This window comes from Zophobas morio, unplaced genomic scaffold (genome assembly GCF_036711695.1).
Source record: "Zophobas morio isolate AGI-343-1 ecotype UQ-CSIRO unplaced genomic scaffold, CSIRO_AGI_Zmor_V1 ptg000205l, whole genome shotgun sequence".
Lineage (NCBI taxonomy): Eukaryota > Metazoa > Arthropoda > Insecta > Coleoptera > Tenebrionidae > Zophobas > Zophobas morio.
This window is the reverse complement of record NW_026972309.1, coordinates 250556-258136: the sequence shown is the minus strand read 5'-3', so window position 1 is coordinate 258136 and position 7581 is coordinate 250556. Positions and strand designations below refer to the sequence as shown.

The 7581-nt window shown below is 31.3% G+C and overlaps 1 long non-coding RNA gene across 1 annotated transcript; it reads left to right on the top strand.

Annotated features, from left to right (window-relative positions):
- Positions 1-1111: 1111 nt before the first annotated feature.
- Positions 1112-1809, top strand: LOC135145974 (uncharacterized). Its single transcript, XR_010283633.1, has 3 exons — positions 1112-1224; positions 1291-1431; positions 1555-1809. It is a non-coding gene; the product is annotated as an uncharacterized LOC135145974 (long non-coding RNA).
- Positions 1810-7581: the final 5772 nt, after the last annotated feature.

Below are 7581 nucleotides of genomic sequence, written 5' to 3'. Positions count from 1 at the left end.
ATTATTTATTCGATCTGAAATTAATTAACTGGCCATGGGCCCTGTTAATATGTAGCCTTATGCGATTTTAGAATGAAGTATCCAGCATTAGAAAAGAATCAGGAAAAATAAAGTTTAAAAATGTTAAGTTTATTTTTGTTGCGGTTCAACAACTTGAAGTATTTCATGCAAGCATCAAGGCTGAGAATTCCTAATAAACGACTTCAGTTTTTAATAGTTGTTTTGTTTAATATTAATGCAGTATTTTCTTATAAAGTAATTGCTGTAGATCAGATTTTTTTTATAATGTTTATAGCAAACTTATAGAATGTAATAAATTTTTGTATTTCATTTATAGAGTTGGTTTGTTTAGGCGGTAATAAAATTTTTACTTATTTTAATAATTACTTTCGTTTAATAATACTTTTTTTAAAAGCTTAATTAAGGTGTTTTAAATATTTATTTTTTTCGCTCTATGATCCTTTTTTAATAAAGCTTTGCACCACTTTAACGTAGAGAATATATATGCTGTTTTCATCGTGGAATATACACGAAAGGGTGTGTCCTCACTGGTTTATATAGTTTCAATACAAACACGTTAAAAATAAATATAGGCCTATAAGCTTTATTTAGGGGGGAGTGCATCGGCGAAAAGCGCTTTAACCCGTACGATCTGAGAAGTTAAACCTCCAGGACCTTGGTTGGCCTGCGGAGGGTGACTGGGAGGCTAACCACCCACCACTAACTTTCCCCACAGCAAATCAGAACATTCATAATACTCCTCCTGGGGAGGTACGGGCGGTTATTTGGCCCGAATTAAGTCTAAGCGATCTGCGCTCGACTTACCGAGAACTGCAAAAATCATTAAAAAAAAAAAAGCTTTATTAGAGGATTTTGGTTATATACAACATCTAATTATTGTTTTAAGTAATAGTATAAAGCATTTTTATTTTTATAAGAAGAGTCTTTGCGAAATATAAACTTAAATGGAGGCAAGCAGGGATGAAATTAAAAGACGCTTAAATTCTAAGTTTTATGAGATTTGTATTAAGGTATTTTTATCTAGTTTTTATAAAACTTCTTTGTTTTATAAGATTTTGTTTTAGTATAATAAAGTTGATGAAAGTGATGTAATAGACTTAAGGAATTTGGAAATTATAGAGGATAAAGGAACTTTGGCATCGTACCCGTCTTACTCAGATAACATTTGGCGTCACCTTGCTTTTGAGGACTTTTACTTTATAGGTTTTGGTTTATTTGGCATATATGGGTGTTACGTCAATCTATTTGCTCATATTTGACTACAATTAGGCAGGAACGATTATAGCGAAGAAGAAGGGGAAGAAGTTGATGTGGGTGCACCAATTTTATCTGAAATCTCTGCTAAGCAATCTTCAAATATTGAGGAATTAACTGAGGAATTATTCCCTTGCGGTGGCCATCCTTCAAATTGTTCGATTTTTTTTTACTTATTATTATTTGTTAAATACCTACTAAGTTACTGTAGAACATTTATAATTGATTTTTTTTGGGGTTTGCCTTCACATTCTGCTCACGGATTTTTTTGCTTATCAGGCAAGAAGCCTTTTTGTTTCAACTGTAGTGCTATCGCAGTAAAGTCTTGTGGATTTTAGAATATTTTTTAAAAAAATTGAACTCTTGGGTTTTCGTGAAGCTTTCAACTTAATCAAAATCCTACTGCACAGTTTTTATCTAAAAAGAATTCAAAGTTATACTCCATTCCCGCTTTAAGGAAAATTGCTTGAATGAAGCGTTGTAACACTTCAGCGTCTAAACGTATGAAACTCAATTAGACGAAGGCCAGTTTTACATGCTTGCTTAGTTTTTTAAAGGGTAAAGGAGAATGAGATAAAAGAATAGAAATTAATTATTTTTAACTAAATTATTGAAATTCGTGCGGGACTACACTATTTACTTTAAATTTTTTTATCGATTACCAATTACCAATCTCTATTATCCCTAACCGCTTAGCTACAAATATTATATCTTCTACACTGATGTGTAATTATGAGACCACTGATTATCAATTAAAGGAAATTTTATACAGTTTTACAATAAAATTAGACAAGAAATCTCAACGCTGTAAACGCCCATAAATTTCCATCTTTGAATTGTAAAGGGCATAAGAAAGTATAACAAGTTATATATAGAATAATACTTTAATATACTTTAGGGGAAAAAAAGCGAAGGTTGGCAAGTTAAGGTCTAACAGTAAACCAATCAGCCTTTCAATTCTTCTGAAAAGCTTACTAAAATCCTAATCTTTTCGTTTAAGAATTAAAAATAAAATTTTACTGGCGGGCGTGAAGCTTCCCTGAAGATGACCGCCCTTTTTTCAGTTAACAGTTGAAAGTTTCGCACATTTCGTACAAAAATAAAGAATTTTCTAGAAAAGGCTCAATAGAGTTGCAGTGAGAATGAAGGAATTGGGAATCATATTGGTTACTTTATACTGATTTCTTTAAGAGCAAGTATTGTCTTATTTTTTTTTTACTTTTTGTGTGCTCTGCGTTTTAAAATCTCTTTTTAGTAGATTCGAACCTTCTAAATCTGATGACCGTGGTAGACCAGTGGTTCAGTCCAGCGCTACTGTTAAAACGTTTATTTCGTTGTCTCTTAACCCATTTGTTAGAATATAATATGCATTTTAAAAATAATGATACCATGCCATTGTTATAAACATTTTTTAAATCATACTTCAGAGATCTTTTTTAAAATAAATTAGAAACGAATATTTTTCGAGCATTTCGTTTATTACTGTTACAGGCAAGCAAAAACGCCATCCTATATCTTCCTGAAGTAACTGCCATTATTTTTACTCTCCTTTCTTAATTCAAAATACGGAGTGCGTATAAAACATAAGCTCAACAAAGTTTTTGACGTAGGCGGAGTTACTAGTTCTAAATTTTGGTTAAAAAAAGATCAGATTATTAGCTTTAATAGAAACGTTCTAATGTTATAATACAATAATTGATAAGCCAAATAAACAAAGTTACAAATATGTAACTGCGTAATTTATTTTGAAATAAGTCACGTGCTATTAATTGGTAAAGCTTCCGGAAATCTTAACAGTTTCATTACTTATATTCGCTTATGGATCTTAATACTCGATTCGTGTACATAGAAGACATTTATTAATTAAGAATCTCATATCTCTAATACCCTGCTTATATTCGCAAGTTATTCTTCCAGCGCTAAGAAGACGCTTTTAGTTAGAACATTAAACTTTTCTTAAAATGTGTTTCATACCCCCTTGAGATATGAGAGAGTATGTATCCTTACCGGATTTTACGAATTATTTGTTAGTGAGATTTTTATTGCTTATAATGGCACGCTAGTCTATTACGAGCTTTTTGGTCAATATATTTTAGCACTAATTGAGCAAGAACGACTTCAAATGTTCCAGATTGACCAACCGCAAACTTGGTTTAACGAATTATGTAATATTTCGACCGAAAATGTGATATGTCACCTTAGCTCAAGTGGTTAGAGCATTGTCGCGCAATCTCAGAGTAGTGGTCCGTGAAGTCAAACTAACACTGGTTACTTCTATGATCTAGCTTGTGCCTAAATGCTTGTATATTTTTGGGCACAATAATTTTAGTATTTGAATGCATTTTCAAAATCGCCCATAATCGTATTTGCGTTTTTAGAGCTCAAACAGATATCTAAGCCTTACCACTGGTCCCTCACACTGATCTAAACTATAACTTTTAGGATGACATCATTGAAGATGTTGGCGAATCTACATACATCGTTGCACCGGGAAAACTGACATAACTGCAGGTACATCACTTACTATGATATTTGAAAATACTACCTCAGCTATTGCAGCAGGGATTTCAAATTAAAACATCCTGTTAGGTGTTTAGACCTTTACTAACTGGTATCTAAACCTTTACGACCTATAAAATTAATTGTAAAACGAATGTATATATATATAGATGTACAGATGTGATTAAACAAAAAAAGCACTAAAAAAAAATTAACACGGTTGCCCGTTTATTATTCGTGAACCTTCATTATATACTAACAACAAAGCAATGAAATAATCAATAATAATCATAAAATTGCCTAAAAATGGTAATTTGCATTAAAACTTATGAACTAGGATCTTTTCCTCAACTCATCCTGCTCAGAATATCAAAAAGACAGAAGTCAATGGATGTTTTTTAAGAAAGTATGCGTTTAGGTAATACTTAGCTTTAGTTGGAACCTAAACATTATTCAAGTAGATACTGATCGGACGTATTAGATAGAGCAGTATGAATTACCGTTAAATCATAACCCGGTGGTTTTAGAATTTTTTTACGGTTTCGATGCAATCAAAACGATTTTCCAGATTACATTGAGGCGATTACGAGAGTATTATAAATAAAAAGAGTCATTTTAATTAAGTAGAAGAAAAGGACAGCAGCATCCTTAATTTAAAGAACGCTACAAACGATGCCCTAGAGCAGTCTAATAAAAAAGGGCACCCAAATTACACTCAACAAAATAAATGTTCCTTTTGATATAAAAGTGCTGATTTTGAAGAGGCGAATTCAAAAAAAGGAAATATAATAGAATTTTCAATTCACAAGATTAAAAACACCTTTCACTTACTTGACCCTTTACTAAAGCACTAGGAGATTTTTATGGTTCTATTTAGGACAAAATTTAACTCTGTGACAACAACAATTAATTTTGAAAAAATAAAGGATATTCATTGCCATCTTGACGGCTTGAGACTATATGATATCTGAAACAAAGCGAAAGCAATTGCAATTGCTAAATAAAAAGCATAACTGTATTAACCTTTACTGGCAGAAAACGCAAAGGACTGAAAATGTCAAAATTTGTCGAAGAGTTTATTTAAGAGGAGCATAAACTCTAAGTTTCGTAACCATTAATAAATGGAAGACATTTTAAAAAACCTTTAAACAGGAAAGCTGCAGGATGAGAGAACATATTAAACAAAGCTTTAAAACTATTAAAAAGATCTTGTTTTGTGCGAATCACCAATATAATTATTTGGCCGTGGTAGTACTGCTTCCCAAGTGTACTCCTTCATCACATGAATATAGTGAGTATCGCCCCATTAGCCTGTTTCCATCGGAAAAATATATGAAAAAATTATTTCGCTTACACTCAAAGAATTTGTACTTCAAAGATATGTGCCACCTCTTGCGCAGCATGGCTTTATAAACAAACATTCTACGACACTCCAAATACTACGGATAGTTGAAAAAAAAAAATTAATAAAGGCTTTAATTAAAAAAAAGGAGCAGGCCCAACTTTTTTACCAATTCCCCTAACTAGTGTACATGCAACGAATAAAGGAGCGCGTCAAGGCACCTTACTGTCTCCTTTACTTTTTTTTATATATATGGCAGACCTTCCAGCCATCAAAGACAGAAGCATTGGGTTTTTTACCGATAATGTGGCCTTATTTTCCATTTCTAAGTTTCCTTCCTTACTTTGCGCCCTCCTAAATACTTTAGTCCATAAGATCTACGAGTGGTACGATAGTTGGAAATTAAAAATTAACATAAAAAAGCCTAAATGCCTTTCATAACTAAACCCAAAAAATTGCCTAGAAATTTTGTTTCTACGTGGTGCTGAGCTTGCTTGGTGTTCTGAGGCAAAATATCTTGGAGTGATAGTGGACAACAAACTAACATGGGCGAAATATATAGATTACATACTATACAAAGCAAAAAGGCTGACTGTGGATATTTTTTCCTTAAACATATGAATGTATTTAATTAAATAAACAAGGAATTATTATATAAAGTTCCCTTGCATGGGGTTACTGCTCTTATAAACTTATCGAGCAATATTTTAAAGTATCAAGTAAGCTGTTGCGGATTCACTAATACCTTGTGGTAGTCGGGATATGAATATTGAACCCTTGAAAGAGTACATTAAAGCGTTGTCCATAACTACCTTTAACAGGTGTAATAAACATGTCCACCCTTTGGTGAGATCTTCAACTAGATATGGAATAGGGGATTATCCGTCCTAGACCAAGACGCGCTCTCGCGTGAATAAAATAATGCTACTAAATTAAATAGCAATATGAAAGCTAATCTGATTGGGTAACTTGAGATGAGCATTTAAACAATTTATATGTTGGGTGCGTACCGTTAACCAAATAAGGAAAAAATAAATATAAGGGCTGGTTTTGTTACCTTCTTAGTTAGAGCGCCTTCCGCTTGACTCTTTTAAATTCTTAGTTTCGTATTCCACGAATACTAATTGCTAAGCCCCACAGATAATTAAGCTCTTGGTTATAAGTTCTATTCTCGCCTGTAGATAGATATGACTTTATATGCCTAAACCTCTTTCATGTTATAAACTTTATTTAGTTTTATCTTTTTTTTTTATTTATAGCTATCCTTAGCTCTTAAAAAGTATATTTGTATCTTCAAAGAACCTTGCGATCTTCTAGTCATGAAAATTATAAACCTTGAATTTAACTCTAAAATAACACAGCTCTAAAAAAGGAGTACAGGATCCAAACAAAGAATTAATAGGGTACGTGGTATATACAGAACAAATATAGATTACAGAAATGCAATTCAGTCAATAATGGAACTGTAGAACTTCGTTTATAAAATTGGCCAAAAACAAGAAATATACTATAAAAAGTAATTTTGTTAAGAATTTATTGCATTTAAATTAATGTGATTAACAGAAAGCTTGATCGGTACCATAATACTTAGCTCCGGTTATTTCATTTTTAGTTATCTTTACACATTTTGTATCTATCACAAGTTTTTATATTCACGTTAAATTTAACATTTTAAAATATATTTAATCAAAACACAGAATACAAAAACATGTCAATTTAAACGTAATGTAACCGACTTCAAATAAAAAAAAAAAGAAATGATTTTATAACTAGCCATAACATGTTTTATGCTCAACAAAGCAAAAAATATGAAAACCCAAAAACTATAATTGGAGGCCTCCCTTAGAAGAAAACTCTTATCTTTAATAAAAAACTGAAGTTCTGGGATTATTTATACTAGTCTTTTCATCAACGACCTAGAGATTTTGTCTTAAACAAAAAACAATAGAAAAACAGAATCACTGCACGGGTTTTTCTTAAGAATATGATATTAACATTACATAACTTCATTCTCATTTCCTATAACATTACTTTTAGGACCTTGATTGTCATGTCTTTAGAGACAGTAGATGTCAAAATATTAAATTTTTAAAAGTAATTAATAAGAAAGATATATATACTGTATATACAAACAAGAACAAGAAAAGAAAAAAAAAGATTACTAATTAATTAATTAGTTATGATAGCATTAGCTTACTACAGGAGTGATTCATTATCAAATGCTACTGTCTAATTTCCCTTTATTAAATGAGGGTGCGGTTTTAACAAATCGTAACTCCATTAACTAAGACGTTTGAGCTTTGTCATACTAGCAAAGTAGACTTTATCAATAAAGACTTAATAGCATAAAAAAATAAAAAAAAATAAAAAAACATTGCACGAAATGGAATTGTTAAGTTCTAGAACCTTTATATATTAATATAAATTAATAAATTAATAAAATAGACTATAATATTAGCCATATT